Genomic DNA, 15,911 nt, shown 5'->3' with positions numbered 1-15,911 from the left:
CCCACACTGGAACCCTAGGAACTGATAGTCATATGTGTGTCTTTCTATAGAGCTTCTGTCTTTCTGTCTCTCTCTCTTTCTTCTCTTTCTAATGCTCTTTATATGCAACATTTTTAGGCACCTCAGCAGTTTATGTGTTCAATGATTTTGAGGTTGAATGAGCTAAGTTAATGAAGTTACTGCTATGATAAGTGTCTTCTGTGTAATTGGATGTTGCATTAAATCCTCTTCCAAAGTTTCTTGTGTTTTTGTACTTTGCCAGTAACATTTTGTGTCCTTTTGACCTCTTGAGAATATGTGGCTGGTGTTCCTGCTGTGCACCAAACTCAAGGAGCCTTTGTTTACCTGCAGCATTTCAGTGTTCTGGGCTGTTACACCCCACAGGCTCACAATGGCCTCTTGTTTGCACACTGGCCCCTTGGTTCCATGGGCCCCAACAGTGCCACAATGATCCCCTTGGTTCCACAACTTCCCACAGTGTTGTAGAGAATACATTGTTAATGGAGTTAATAGAAAGTTCCAATGATAGATATAGATGGTTTGTTTAATGTTTTATAGTTAAGTAAAGTGTCGGTGTTAGTTTTAATTGTTTTTTTAAAGGTTTTATGATTATGTAAATCCCCTTACTGTTGGGTATTCTCCCCGCTACTCCCACTCTCATCTAAAATGGCAAACCACCCGAGACCATAAAGAGGATGATGACGTCACCTAATAAGAAAATATGAAACTCCCATAAGACTTAGCAGAAAGGGATTACATAACAAAAACCCCTAGAACAACGAACCACCATGCAAATAAAGAATCAAAATAACACTTCTAAACAGAGGGAATATAAGACAATATCAAAGACCCTGGTCACAACTTTTAGCCTTCATCAACCTAACCAGAGTGGGCCACGAGCAGTATAAATATTATGAATCTGAAACCAACAGGCGTCTACTCAGAGACTCTTGTGAGGAAAGAAGACCCAGCTCTGCTGGAGGACGGAGCTGACCTCCTCCTCCTCCACGCCATCTGGGGAGCGGTGGTGTGCGCACACCCCATGGGTGCCCTGCCTAGACTGTTTCCAGTAAAGCTGAAATCACTAAAGAGCTGCTCACGGGCCATTCATAACAGGCTGGGGGACTGGTCCGGGACAGGCCACACCCGAAGAGGACTGAGGGCCTGCGGGATATCTGGCCTTATCTGGAGCGGTCGGCAGCAGCCTAGGAGCAAAGAGTGTGGAGGAGCATGGGTAAGTAAAGGCGGTGTCAGGAGTAGGAGGCAAGCGAAAGAAGTGTGTGTGAGATGGGGCCCAGCAGCTCGGAGCCCCGAAGCAGCTGTGGGCCTCCGAGTACCGCGGTTCCAGACTCCTGCCAGGGGACCGGCCAGAAACGGAGGGAAGCAGGAGAAGCCTGAGTGAGTGAGACGCCTCCCAGGGGGATAAGGTGGGCCCCCCTCCGGGCGTGGGAGGAATAGAAATGTGAGTGGCACGCAAGGGGTCGGCCTTCCCCCTTCAGGCTTGGTAGGCGCCCTCAGGACGTGCTGAGGGTGGCAGACGAATTGGTGAGTTGGCACGCAAACCCCGAAGGGAGCTCCGGCTGCGGGGAGGATCGGGGCAGTGTGAGTCGTGCACAATCCCTGGAGTGGGGGGACACAGGTCCCTACCGGGGTTTGGGGTGCCCCGAGTACAGCAGCAGCACTGAGTAGAGCCAAGAGGGCCCCAGTGCCCAGGCTTGGACGGCGGTGCTGGGGGTTCAGTGTGCCGCGGTTCAGGTAGAAACCGTAAACCCACTGGAGGCCCCTGGGGGCATTGGGGTCACAGGGCAGGGCAGGGCTGGGCTTACAGGGCAGGGCAAGGCCCGACCTGCCCCTTCCTCCCCCACACACAAAATGTTTGGAGCCAACAATCTCCTCCAGTCTGTCACAACAGGCAATGTTGGAGGTGAAATCCCAATTGTGGCCATGGGCACCTGGCTGAGAAGGACAGTTCTTTTCCATAGGAAGGAAAGCACAGAGCCCCAAGGTTTGGAAGGCAGGTGAGAGCCTCAGTAGGCCAAGGCCAGCCAGACTTGTCAGGAATAGCAGATTTTGGATTTAGGGAATTTTGGAGGTGGAAACCCAATCTCGGCCATGGGCAACTGGAGAAGCAGGACAGTTCTTTCTCATGGGAAGGACAGCATGGAGCCTCCCCCAATGTTTTGGGGACAGATGAGAGGTGACCCTTGTGAAACCACTGCCAGCCAGACTTGTTCTGGCAATATTCCTATGGGAAGAATCCCTGGACTGAAGGAAATTTGGAGGTGAAATCCCAATTCTGGCCATGGGTGCCTGGAGCAGATGGACAGCTCATATCTATTGGGAAGGAAAGCAAAGAGTCCCAGTGTTTCAGCAGCAGATGAGAAGTGACCCTCTACATGCAAAGGTCCCTTGGAGCAGTCAGGCAGCCCATGGGAGGCCAAACCAGCCAGAGCCGTTCTGTGTTCCCTTGGTTTTATGGGGCTTCAGAGTGTCACAATGGTGCCTTGGATCCATGAGGCCTCTCAGTGTCATAATGGTGACTTGATTCCATGGGTTCCAGCAGTGTCACAATGGCCCCTTGATTACAAGAAGACCTGCAGTGTCACACTGGCCCCTTGGTCCAATGGGGTCCCACAGTGTCACAGTGGCGCCTTGATTACACGAAGACCTGCAGTGTCACACTGGCCCCCAGGTTCAATGGGGTCCCACAATGTCACAGTGGCCCCCAGGTGTCATAAGGCCCCGCAGTGTCACAATGGTCCCAAGGATTCCATGAGGCCTTGCAGTGTCACAATGGTCTCCGTGGTTCCCCAGGCCCCACAATGTCGCGTGACTCCTCTGTTCCATGAGCCCTGCAATGTCACAATGGACCTTTGGACCCTGGGGCTTTGCTGTGTCACAATGGTCTCCTCTGGCTCCACAGTGTCACAATGGACCACTGATGACATGAGGCCCTGCAGTGTCACAATGGACTTTTGGTTCCATGCAGCCCTGCAGTGTCACAAAGGCCTCTTGGTTTCACGAGGCCCCACAATATCACAATGGTCCTCTTGGTTCTGTGGGGACCCCCAGGGGCACAATGGTCTCCATGATTCCATGTTGCCCTTCAGTGTCACAATGGTCTCTGTGATTCCATGGTGCCCCTCAGTGTCACAATGGCCCCTTGGGTCCATGAGGCTATAAAGTGTCTTAATTGTCTTTGCATGGTTCCATGAGGCCTTGCAATGTCACAATGAACCTTTGGTTCCATGGAGTCTTGCAGTGTCACAATGGCCCCTTGGTTCCATGACATCCCAAAGTGTCATAATGGTCTCCATGGTGCCATGAGGCCTTGCAATGTCACAATGGACCCTTGGTTTGATGAGGCCTCTCACTGCCACAATGATCCCTACATTCCATGGAGCCACACAGTGTCAGTACAGTCCCCTTGGTTCCATGAGGCCCAGCAATGTCACAGTGGTCTCCATGATTCCATGAGGCCCCACAGTGTCACAACGATCCCTTGGTATCACAGGGCCCCACAATGTCACACTGGTCCCATGATGTCCCAGATCCCCACAGTGCCACAATGGTCCCTTGGTCTCACAGGGCCCCACAGTGTCACAGCGCTCTCAAGGCCTCATTGGTAGCAGGGTGAAGGAGCCCTGGCCCAGGCTCTGGCCCTGGGGGACACGGGGACGCTGCCGGGGGGTCCCTGTCCCCCTGTGCCACCCCCAGGGCCCCGGCCCCCCGTCCCCGTGTCAGGCTCTGGGGTCGATCTCGTGGAACATCCTCTGGGGGAGGTTGCGGGGCCGGGGGCGGGGGGACCCGGGGGGACAGGGGACCCCGCTGTGCTCGAGGAGGGTTGGACTGCTCTGGGGGGAACTGTGAGGGGGGCCGGGGCAGAGTGACCTCCCCAGGGACCTCACACAGCCCCTGTGATGTCACACAAACCCTGTGATGTCACACAGCAACCTGTGAGGTCACACAGTGCCTGTGATGTCACACTGACCCTGTGATGTCACACAGCCCTGTGATGCCACACAGCCTCCTGTGACGTCAGAGAACCAATTCTAAGTCACTTTGTTATGCCATAGAGCAGTGCTGTGATGTCACAGAAGACTGATGTCACAAAGTCTACCTGTCATGTCACAGTCTCATCTGTGATGTTCCACAGCCACCAGGTGATGTCACAACCCACTCTCTGATGCCATTGAGCCACCCTCTATGATGGCAGACTCTGTCTATGGCCTCATAATCTGCTCTGTGATGTCATTGCCAGGTCTGTGACATCACAGCCAGTTCTGTGATGTCACCATCCCCTCAGTGATGTCACAGAACCCTCAAGAACTCAGTTCTATTGAAAAACTGAAGTTTCTTGTACTTTGAAGAGATCCCTGTCAGGGACACAACTGAGAAAGTGTCCCCAGGTTCCAGCTAGAGCAGAACACTGCAGGCAGTGATGCCAGGTGGGGACAAGCAAGGCAAAGGTGTCTCTGGTGCTGAGCACACCTGGATGTGTTTCAGGAATGCAAAGGGCCAAGGCCTGAGCCCCAGGGCCTGGCCAGGCAGATCCTGTCCCTCCCTCCTGGCTCAGGGCTCTTCCCGGGATGGGCACTGGCATGTGGGGATGTGCAATCCCAGGGGCAGGAGCGTGGGGTGGCCCCTGCCAGGCTGCTGAGCAGGGACAAGGAGGCCATGAGGCCCCAGGCCTGCAAGGGTCACTTGTCCCCTCCTGGCCCCAGGCCCAGCAGCCATGGCCAAAGTGCTGCCCAAGCTGGCTCTGGCAGGGCTGTCTTGCAGCTGCTGCCCATCCCTGTGCCCTGTGCAGCCCAGGCTGTCCCATGGTGTCCCTGCCCTGGCCTCTGTCCCTGCAGGCTGTCGGCATCCCCCGGCTGCCCCACCTGGCTGGGCCCTTCCTTTGCTGACAGCTCTGCCTGGCCACTGCATGGTGTTTGCAGGGATTGAGCAATTAGGGCAAAGCTGTATCGCACTGTCTGTAAGGGGAGGAGTTCCTTAATAAGTACAGTAGGATATGATATAATATAGTAGAATAAAGCCATGGATCAGCCTTCTGCAATCATGGAGACAATGCTAATTATTACCTGGCTGGGAGCCTGCAACAACAGGCAAACACTGCAGTACTGATAAACAGAGGTAGAGCCAGGGGAGGGAGGCAGGTGGAAAAGGCTTTGTGCTGTCCCTGCTCTGAGGGGATGCTCAGCACGGCCTGAAGGTCTGCATATAGGAGAAAACAAAAATGAACACAGAACAGCCAAATGATAAACAGGCACCAACAGCAAGAAGCCCAAGTTCCCTGGGGTTGGAAGTTTGAGGATCTGGGGGATTTCACAGAAGAACTGGCCCAGGGCATTGCCATGGCACAGGGGCAGGGAAAATGTATTGGCCATGTGCAGCAGAGCAGTGAGAAAGCCCCTGGCCCAGGCAGCTGCTGCCATGTGGGCACAAGCTCTGCTGCCCAGCAGGGTCCCGTGGTGCAGGGCTTTGCAGATGGACACGTAGCAGTCGGAGCACATGAGGGTCAGGAATGAAAGCTCTGCTGCGATAAAGAACAAAAAGAAAAAGACCTGTGCAGCACATCCAGTGTAGGAGATGGTGCTGGTGTCCCAGAGGGAATTGTGCATGGCTCGGGGCACAGTGGTGCAGATGGAGCCCAGGTCAGGGAGGGCCAGGCTGAGCAGGAAGAAGAACATGGGCGTGTGCAGGTGGTGGCCGCAGGCTCTGGCGCTGATGATGAGGCCGTTGCCCAGGAGGGCAGCCAGGGAGATGCCCAGCAAGAGGCAGAAGTGCAGGAGCTGCAGCTGCCCCGGCTCTGCCAATGCCAGCAGGAGGAAGTGGCTGATGCAGCTGCTGTTGGACATTTGCTGTGGCTGCACATGGGCACCTGTTCATGGAGAAAAGGACAGTGAAGGGTTAGAGGAGATACCTGTAACCAAAATCAAAGCCACTTCCCACACACCCTCCTTTGTAACACACACGGACATGCTCTTGTGTTTCAGAGTTCTGATGTTTTCTTTTTAAGCTCCTTCCATGGACTTCCTGGTACTCTTGGATATCAGAAACCCTGAGCATTTCTGCTGCCCTCTGGTAGAACAGACTGATTTCCCTGAGGCAAGATAATGAGTGGAGACTGGGGGCAGATGATCTGTCACTTCATTCTGTTTGCAGTTCCTCTGGGCTTTCACTTTTCTCAGCTGGAGGATGTTCACACTCCCACGTTCCTCTTACAAACCCCAGGTACTGTGAGAGCAGATGGATCCAGCAGAGCCCAGCTCCACTTCTGTAGCCAAGGACTCACGTTGCTCATCCCACCAACCCAGCAGCATTTTCAGGGTCACAACACCTCTGCCTTTGCCCATGGATCTTATCACTCAGAGATGCTCTAGGACAGGTTTGCACGCTGGGGTGAAGCTCCCAGCCTGGACTGAAATCTCAGAGGGACGTGCAAGTGTCCTTCTGCTGGCATTGGCTGAAGGGAGATGCAGCTCCTTCCCTGGCTGCCCTGACAGCATTGCCCAGAGCCGGGCCCTGGGGACAGCATCACCCTGAGCCAGCTGTGCCCCTCCAGAGCCCCCAGGGCCGGGCAGCTGCTCCCAGCCCTGTGCTCTGCAGAGGGAACTGGGCCCGGGGCTGCAGAGCTGCCCCACGGCTCTGCTGCAGCTCTGCCTGCACAGGAGGGGCTGCACACCTTGGAGCCCCGGGCCTGAGGGCAGAGGCTTGGCTGGGGCACAGGAGGGAGGGGGCTGGTTCAGAGGGAGGGGCTGCACTGCAGGGGATCCTGTGCACATCTCTCAACGCTCCCTGCCACAGCATTGCTGGGTTCTGTTTTCTCTCCTTCCCTGATCTTCTCTCTGCTTCCTGGAGCTTTTCCTCCTGCAGGGGTTTCCCTGTGCCTGATCTCTCTGTGCCAGCACTCACAGAGCCCAAAGCTCTGTGCACTCTCCTTGGCCTGACAGAACCCTGCCTGTTTGCAGGGCACTGCCTGGGGGCAGCTTCTCTTTGCAGCTTGGAGAAAGGACAGCTCAGACTGAGCCTGATGGCTCCAGCAAAGCTGCTGCTGCTGCTGTCCATGGGCACAGTGGCTGAAGGCACATTAGGGATCTCCTGTTAACCTGCTGGTCACTAAAAGGAACAGTTTGGTGATCTCAGGCACCACTTGCCAAAATTCATAACTAAAAATTCATAATCGTCCTTTAATAATTATCCTCCCTCCCTGGCACTCTCCAGTAGTAGGAATCTGAACACAAAGTCTTAGGAAATTGCCTCATTTTAATCAAAATCCTTGTCTTGAAAATATTCTGAGACTGCTCAGCATGTGAGAGCTTCATGAGCATTTCAGCTCCCCTGCAGCAGAAATCCTCAGAGATGCACTGCCAGAGTCTGCAGGCATTGGGATGTTGCAGCTTTAGGAGATCAGTGCAGGAGCTGCAGCTGCATTGTCCTGCAGCCAGAGGTTGCTGTGCCAAGGGCTGGCAGGGATTGTGCCCCAGGCACTTCCCAGCCCCTTCCCAGCCCTGCCTGCTTGAAGCTCTCTGTGCCTCTGTGCTGTGCCCGGGCTGGCTGCAGGCAGTGCCCCAGCCCTGCTGGGCTGTGCACAGGAGCTGCTCCTGCCCAGAGCTGTCTCTCTGCAGCTCTGCTGCCCTTGCCAGGAGCTGCCTCTGGGCCAGGAGCCCGGCCCAGCTCAGCAGCACAGACACAGCACAAGGACTTTAGGACCCTCTGGGGCTTTGTGCTCAGGCCCTGAACATCAGGCCCTGAGAGGGAGCTGAAGAAGCCTCTGCAGAACTCCAAGTCACAATCCAACTCCAAAGTTTCTTGGACTTGTAGTGGCTCCCACTGAGGGACACGACAGAGAAAGTGTCCCCAGGCCCAAGGCAGAGCAGAGAACTGGAGGCACTGATGGCAGCTGGGGACAAAGAGAAGCCAAGGCTTGGTGCCCTGGGGCACAGCAGGGTCTGTGCCAGCAAGGGCTGGGAGGAGACACCTTGTGCTGAGGCCCTGGGGCCTCCTGGCCCAGCCCCAGCCAGGCTGGGCACTGCCAGCCCCTTGTGCTGCCCTCTGCATCCCCCCCTAGCCCACATCCCAGGGGCCTCAAGGATCTGCTGCAAGGAGTCCCTGGGGAGCCTTGCTCAGCAATGGCCCTGGGGGCTCCTGAATGCTCCCTGCAGGGGCTGCAGCTTTTTCAAAGGACTTGGGGTTTGGCTTTGGCCTTGCAGTCTCTGAGAGCTTTGTGCAATCATGGCCTCCAATTACCTGCTGTAATTAGTCCCTGCAGAGGCTCTGTCAGTAACACCACTCAGTGGGGCTCATGAATGCTTCAAGGCACTTCAGTTCTTTTAAGGTACTTGGTGTTTCCCTTTGGATCCAGACTCTGGGAGAGCTTTGTGCAATCATGGCCCCAATTATCTGCGTTAATGAGTCCCTGGAGAGCTTTGTACTGACACTCAGTGGGGCTCATTCATGCTCTGAGACACTCAAGGTGTTGAAGGTACTTTGGATTTTCCTTTCCACACTGAGTGTCTGAGAGGTTTTTGTGCCATCCTGGCCACCAATTCTCTCCTCCAAGGAGTCCATGAGGAGCCTGTGTTGGACAGGGACCTCAGTGGGAGCCATGAATGCCTGGAGACACTTTGGGTGTTTCCTCTGACTCTGACTCCTGGCAAGGTTTGTGCAATCTCCTCCCAGGCCCTGAGGTTCAAGGGCTCAGCTCCAAATGCACAGTGAGGCTCATGAGGATCAAGCAAATCCTGACAAACCATGGCTCTGCCTTGATTTCCCTCTGCTCCAGTGCAGTTCATTAGGAGGGTTTCCTTTCAAAGTTATGGAGAAATAGCTCAAAGAGCTTCTAGGAAATATGTATTCCTATTTGAAAGGGTGTCATTTATTGCTTTTCTTATTACACAAGAGGTGACTGCAGCATTTGGTGACTGATATTGATGCAGGGACTGTCCTAAGGAGGTCTGGCCTGCTCAGAGAAGCTGTGCCTTGAGCTCTGAGCCAGTGTGGACAACCTTGCTCCACATTCCCCAAGCCCATGGTGTCTCTCCTCCCTCACCTGGGAGCTGCTTTGCTTGGAGAAGTGGCTGCACTCAGGCAAAGAGGGATTTTCCTTCTTTGAGTTTTGAAGCCATCTAAAACTCCTGAGTTTCCCCATTGCAAACAGACATCCTCCTCAAGTGTGTGCCAAGCCCAAGGTGGCACCAAGAGCACTCCAGCCCTGCCCTGGGCCAGCTGTGAGGGTGGATCATCATCCCAACAGGCAGTGGGCCATTGCAAGGGGCTGTTGCCATGGACACTGCAGGGACCCCAGTGCTGGGTTAGGGTGCCATGGCAACTGCCATCAGTTCAGGTTTCCTTGGAAAGCAGCCCCAGGAGCCATTTCTGCAGCCAGGTTCCATGGCCCCTTGCCTGCAGAGCTACTGCTGCCCTGGGCTGCCATGGCAACCCTGAGGCCAAAGCGGTGCCAGGGCTGTTCCAGGTACAATTGCAGTGACACTGGTTGGTGCCAGCAGGTGCCATGGCAACGGCCACGGGGACCCGTTCCTTGGTTTGGTGCCAGGGCAAGCAATGCCCGGAGCCGTTGTGATGGTTGGTGGGCATGGAAAGCTGCCCTGGGCCCCTTGCTCAGGGCTGGTGTCAGTGCCCAGAGCCAGAGGGGATCCCTTGCTGGGGGCTGTGCCATGGCCACCTGCCCTGTGCCGCGCTGGCCGCTCGGGCACCAGGAACCAGCAGCCAAGGGCACTGCCAGGGCCAAAGGCCAGGTCAGCCAGACAGAAAGGGGCAGGGCTGGGCACTGTTTCCATGGCAACCGGCACTGGGGGGGACACCTGGGGCACCTGGCCTGGCAGCTGCCATGGAAAGCCCTGGCAGGCACTGAGGGCACAGCCCCTGGCACTGAGACACTGCTGGGCCGGGTGCTGAGCACAGCGCTGAGCACGCAGAGATGGTTTTGTTCTTGCTGAGCTGCAGCACAGCCAAGGCCTGTCCTGCCCCTCGTCCAGCCACGCTGGGGAGGGGCTGGGGCTGCGGGGGAGCTTGGCAGGGGACACAGCCAGGACAGGTGACCCCAACTGACCCCGGGCACAGCCCAGACCAGAGCACATCATGCTCAGGCTATGAAGGGGGGGAACAAGGAGCAAGGGGGCAATTTTGGAGGGAGGCTTTTTGCCTTCCCAGGTAACACTTAGGCAAGAGGGGGCCCTGTTTCACCAGGGGGCAGGGTCACTACCATAGACACAGACACCAACTGAAGGAATTGTGGCATTTATATCATGCACAGCTGCAAAGCATTACAAAAGGAAGAGCTCAGCAAAGCACATCATCATTAGCAAAGAATTACAAAAGAAGCTCAGCAATCCATCAGAACTCATCATTACATTTTGATGACTAACCCCTTGGTCAAACACTAGAGGTGTTTGTGGCAGACAAAGATTCTGGCTGACTATCAAGGTACACCTTACACACATCAGTAGTACTTCAGTGACACCGTTCTTCATTCTTTTTTCTCAATCTCCTTGGAGTTAGGAACAAGAATTCTGTTGTCCATGGAGCTGGCGCCTTTATAATTCCAGAATAATGCCCCCAGGCCCTTTGCTGTTCAGCTTTACCATGTTGTCTGGGGCTAACAAGGCTTGGGGGGCCCTTTCCCCTCTGGCTGGAAGGGGCCGGGTCCCAGTCCCTGAGGGGCACCCAGGCTCCTGGATGCAATTCCTGTGCAAGTCCCTCAGTGTCACAGCAGCCTTCCCATGGAGCCCCGTGGATCAGAGCATTTGCCAAAGGGGCCCTTGGGGCAAACAGGGAGATTTGGTCTGGCAGCATGTGTAAAACAATATCCTGTCAGATCTCCTTGTTCTCACACACAATCCTTGGCTGCAGGGACACATTCCCATTGTTCCTGCCCAGCTTTCAGGACTCAGAGTTGTCTTTCCCAGGAGCTGCTCCTTCAGCTGCCTCGGGAGGGCCATTCGGCCTCCAGACCCACACTCTGGCTCCATTATTAGGACTGCTGCATCCAAACCCTTTATCTCCACAAACGGTGGTGATTGCAGCTGGAGCTCCTTTTTTCACAATCGTTCTCAAAATTGCAATATCAATAATTGTGCTACCCTGTCATGGGGTTGAATAATCCAATCCTGGTCACTATTGTTTCACAGAATTACTGTCATTTCTCCTGGATATTCTGCATCAATTCCTCCTGCCATGACATGAACACTTTGCAAGGCCAAGCTCCAAGGGAGCAGTTACCAAAGCAAAGTGTCCTGGAGGAATCTGAATTCCTGTTTCAGTATTGATGGCTCTCATTTGCTTTGAATTCATCCTCATTAATTCCAATGCATGAAGGCCCAGCCCTGCAGCCTCTGGGCTGGCCCTGTCAGGGGCCATCACAGCCAGAACAATTTCCCAGGCAGTCCAAGTCTCACTGCCCATGGTTGGATTTGCAAATTGGGGGCAGCCGTGCACAGCCAGGGGGTTTCCATTTCCCCCACGGGCCATTGTTCAGGGCATGGAGCACATCTGGGAGATGGGTTCTCCATGGGCAAAGGTTCCCATCTCCTCATTTTTTCAACTGCTCTTTTAACAACCCCTTCACCCGTTCAACCAATCCTGCAGCTTGTGCATAGTCTGGGACATGAAAAACCCTGCAGGCTTCATCACTGTATTTTTCACAGCAACAGACAAAGCACTCTGCATCACAGTATCACCAAACCCTGAGAAAATAGCCAATTTCCTCCCTTCCTCCTTTTTACATTGTATACAATCTCAAAAAGTTGACCACTGACAGTAGGGTCCTGGCCAATCCTGTTCTGTAGGGTATTTAGAGTTACATTCCTGAGCAGCCAAAGCTACCAAATTAGTATTGTCAGCACTATTTCACATTACTATTATTTCATATGTAGATATACATATTGATATACATATAGACAGATAGATACAGACATATATATATAATATATATATATATACATATACAGATATATATATATATATTAAGTTCTTAATATACAAAAAATACATATAATTATTTATCATATTGATATTTCACTGGCACAAATGCAGCTGAGCTCAAGATTAAAACCTTCTCTTGCTCCATGTGTGAGCATTCCAACAATAATTGTTCTTTCTGAAGGTGCTGTTTCCATTGGACTCTTAACAAATTCATCTTTGTCTGCCCGAACCCACAAGTCCTTTTCCTTTTCCATGTGCAATTTTTGGATGCATTTGAAGACATCCAGGGCTGCAGCTTCTTTTACCCGACTGCCCCACTGCTCCCACGGGGCTCCCACCTCAGCCCACTCCAGAGCCAGGGAACTCCAGGGAAGGGCTTCCCATCTGGGAATTTCTGATGGCACTGATGCCTCACATTGACATTGAACAAGTGACATTTGGTTGGGATCTGGCCAGACTGGGCCAGTTTGGTTTGACCAGTGGGCAAAGTCAGCACCAAAGACACAGACTCCAACTGAAGGAATCAGTGTCATTTCCTGCAGTTCAGAGCAGCAAAGAATCACAAAAGGAGCAGCTCAGCAATGCACCCAATCATCCCCACCAAAGATTGCCTGCAGTGGTTAAGAAAGATGCAGCAGCATTTCCCCTCAGCCTTTGCCATCCCCCAGATGCACACAGCAGCTGGGGAAGCTGTCACAGCCAAGGGCTGCAGAGCCACTCCTGGGCACTGGCAATTCCTGCAGGTGCCTCCAGCCCCAGCTGAGGCTCCAAGCCCGCTGGGAGAGGGCCCAGCTCTGGCAGTGCTGCATGAACAAACTGACAGCACTGCTAGTGTGCCAACATCTGCTTTCATCCTCCTCTTGGCTCCCTCCCAAAGCCTGGCCAGGCCTCAAGGAGGAGCCAAGGCAGCTGACTTTGATCCTTCAGCCCCACACAAGGCCAGATGTCAGATTTCATGGCCTTCTCTGGCTTCTAAATACACAAAGGTCCATCCATGTTTCACTAAGGAGTGGCTACATCTATCACAGTGCTAATGACCATGCATATCTCAGCAGGGAGCAGATACAAAGATAACCTTTGCTTGGAAGGTTCCTCCAGAGGCCACCTTGGGCTCAGGGCCTGCTGTCCAGGCCTCACTCAGGGCTGCTGTCCAGGCCTTGGCACTTCAGGGATGTGCTTTAGTGCTGGGCTTGGCACTGCTGGCTGAGCGGCTGCACTGGGTGAGCTCAGAGGGCTTTTCCAACAGAAAGGATTCTGTGATTCCATGATGATATCCGCTGCATTCAGCTGGGGCTATTTCAGCAGCATTACTTTGCTCCAGAAGTTCCCTCTTGCCCAGCTCCTGTGGCCTGAGGCTTCAGCTCCTTCAGCTGCTGGTGCTGAGCTGCTCATGCTGAACGAGAGCACTCGGAGAGACGAATCCAGTCCATCCAATTCCTTCTGGGACACGCAGAGGGGAGGCTGTGCAAACAGGAGCATTGTTTGCTGTGGCCTCCTCTCTGCCCTTCACGCCTTTCAGCGCTTTGAAGCAGCCAAGAGCTTTCTCCAAGAGTGCAATGGAGCAGCTGTTCCTGCTCGCGGGCCTGGCTCTTCCCAGTCTCTGCCCTTGCCTGCTTCTGTCCCTCTTGCTGTGCCCTCTGTTCCCCCAGGGCTGGCTGGCTGCTGCCCAGGACTGTGGCACTGGCACAGATCCAGTGCTCCAGAGCCTCCTTTCTGTGCCCCTGGAGCTGCCTGGGCACAGCAGCCTTTTCCATCTGCAAGCTCCCCATGGACAGGGAGTGCCCAGCTGCGTTCCTTGCACAGCCTCCAGGAGCCCAGGGCTGCCATCTCAAGTCCCTGCTGGCACTGGGGGCTCCCAGGTGCCTCAGGCTGCTCTGACACCGCTGCACACGGGAGGGAACAGGGCCAGGGGCTGTGCTGAAAGTCAGCTCCATCTGCTGCTGCTGCTGCTGCTGCTGCTGCTGCTGCTGCTGTGGGGTCATTTGTGCAGCCCTGGCCCAGAGTCAGGGATCAGATGCTGCCAGTCTCTTCCAGCCCTGGCTGCTCAGAGGTTGGGCCTTGGAGCCTCAGGTGGCCAAAGGCAGCTGCTGCTGGGCCCTCTGTGTGTGCCCGTGTTCAGCAGTGCTGCTCCATCAGTCTGTGCCCAGCAACGGGGAAAAGCCTCAGCCCTGCAGGGCCAGGAGCTGCCGGGCTCTGCCTGAGCAGCTCAGCCAGCAGGAAGGGAGCTGCTCCACACAGGAACCAGGAGCAAAGGACATTCCTTCTGTAGGACATGTTTTCTATATAAAGGAAAAAAAGGAAAAAGAAAAAAAACTGTATAAAATGTGAAAGATGAAAACAAAACCCAAGTGTTAGTGAAAAACTTCTGAAACTTTGCATTAAGAGGTAAATGATCTTTTTTAAAGGGGAACTCAGTTATTTACATTGTAAATGTGCTGATGGCGTGGATCTTACTGACCTCAGCAGCCTTTGAAAAGATTCTGGGCTTTGTTTCCAACATTGCCATTTGAAATTGTGCTCAAAGCAAGAGGAAATTGCTTTGTGCCCTGCCAGCTCAAAGCAGGACTGGGAATGGAAACTCTGTCAAAGCCCAAATCCTTTAGAAGATGCCCTTCCTTCTCAGCCTGGGAAGGAGCTGCACATTCCCTTTGAAACTGTCAGGGATTTCTTAGAGACACCAAGTGCCACTTAGGGCTTTTTGCTCTGGTTTGGCAGTGCAGAAGGGCAATTCTCCATCCATCAGCTCCAGACTGCACTGCCTCAGGAACACGGCCCACTCGCCAGCTTTGGCCCACTCAGGCACTTCTAGAGGAGGAAGAAAGTGCAATTGCACAATTCCAGCCAATCAAGAAGGAAGAATGGGACAGACAAACACCCTGTGCAGATCCAGGCATTCAGCTGGGACTGTGGAGGGTTTGGGTTCTTGCCAATTGGATGTGTGTCCCCAGCTGCAATCTCTGGGCCTGCAGCAGAGTCTCACTCAGCTGCCAAAGCAGAAAGCTCAGGCGCTGTGCTCGCAAGGGGCTCGTCTGATGCAAAGCTGTCAGAGCAATGGGAGGGCAGAGCCAGCCCAGCTGGGCCCAGGGCTGAGCCCAGCAGAGCCCGGGCAGAGCCCAGAGCAGCCTCAGCAGCCGCAGAGCCCGGCTGCAAGGAGAGAAAGCAGAAAGTGCCCGTCAGCTGAGGGCTCCTGTGCCCTTGTGCCAAGGCCTGCGGGGCCCAGGCCATGCTGGCTGTGCCCAGAGCTGTGCCCAGAGCTGCCCATCCCTGCTGCCTTTGGCAGCAGAGCAGGAGGGCAGGACATGTGCCCAGCCTGCAGCCAGCCACGGCACATCCAGCCCTCAGCAGCTGCCCAGAGCAGGATGCTCCTGTGCTCGCTGCCATCTCCCAAAAGCTCTGATCCCACCCTGCCAAGCACACAGGGACCCACCTCACGCCAGCCACGGCTGCAAGAAAAGCTGCTCCCAAACCACGTCCTCAGCCTTCTCCAAGGCCACCGCCCATCCACGCCACAGCTGCTCCCAAGCACTTCCCCATCTGCACTGGACCACCTGGAACGCTTCCTCTGGAAAAACAAACAACACATTCTTGAAAAGAGATTAGAGACAAAAAGGGAAAACAAGAAAAACGGGAAAAACTCTTATCACTGTCAGGGCCTTGAGGAAGGCCCAACTCCCACATGTTAGGGAAAAACCCAGCCATGGCTGAGGGAAGCCCACACTTTCTCACTTCCACCCTGCACTGCCCCCCAAAATCACGGTCATCCCAAAGCAAACAAGGGCAGTGCAGCAGCCCAGCCCTTCCTTGCCTGCAGAGCAAAGCAGCCCCTGCACAGCTTCTGGAGTCCCACCTCTGCTCCCACCAAGGGGCTTTGCTTGTGTCGGGCTGGCTGCCCCAGCCCCAGCCCCAGCCCAGGCCACGGTGGCTGCTGGGGGCTGTTGGCAGGGCCAGGAGCCCACTCCCATTTC

At 54.5% G+C, this 15,911-nt stretch overlaps 1 protein-coding gene across 1 annotated transcript in view; it reads left to right on the top strand.

Moving 5' to 3' along the window:
- Positions 1-15,911, top strand: part of LOC139604387 (zinc finger protein ZFP2-like) — a 521,402-nt gene that overhangs the window by 119,397 nt on the left and 386,094 nt on the right. The gene's annotated exons all lie outside the window — the stretch shown is intronic.

Source organism: Agelaius tricolor, unplaced genomic scaffold, assembly GCF_023055355.1.
Source record: "Agelaius tricolor isolate 1412-34295 unplaced genomic scaffold, bAgeTri1.0.p SCAF_50, whole genome shotgun sequence".
In the NCBI taxonomy this organism is placed as follows: Eukaryota; Metazoa; Chordata; class Aves; order Passeriformes; family Icteridae; genus Agelaius; species Agelaius tricolor.
The sequence above is the reverse complement of the archived record's forward strand: the minus strand, read 5'-3'. Positions and strand labels throughout refer to the sequence as shown.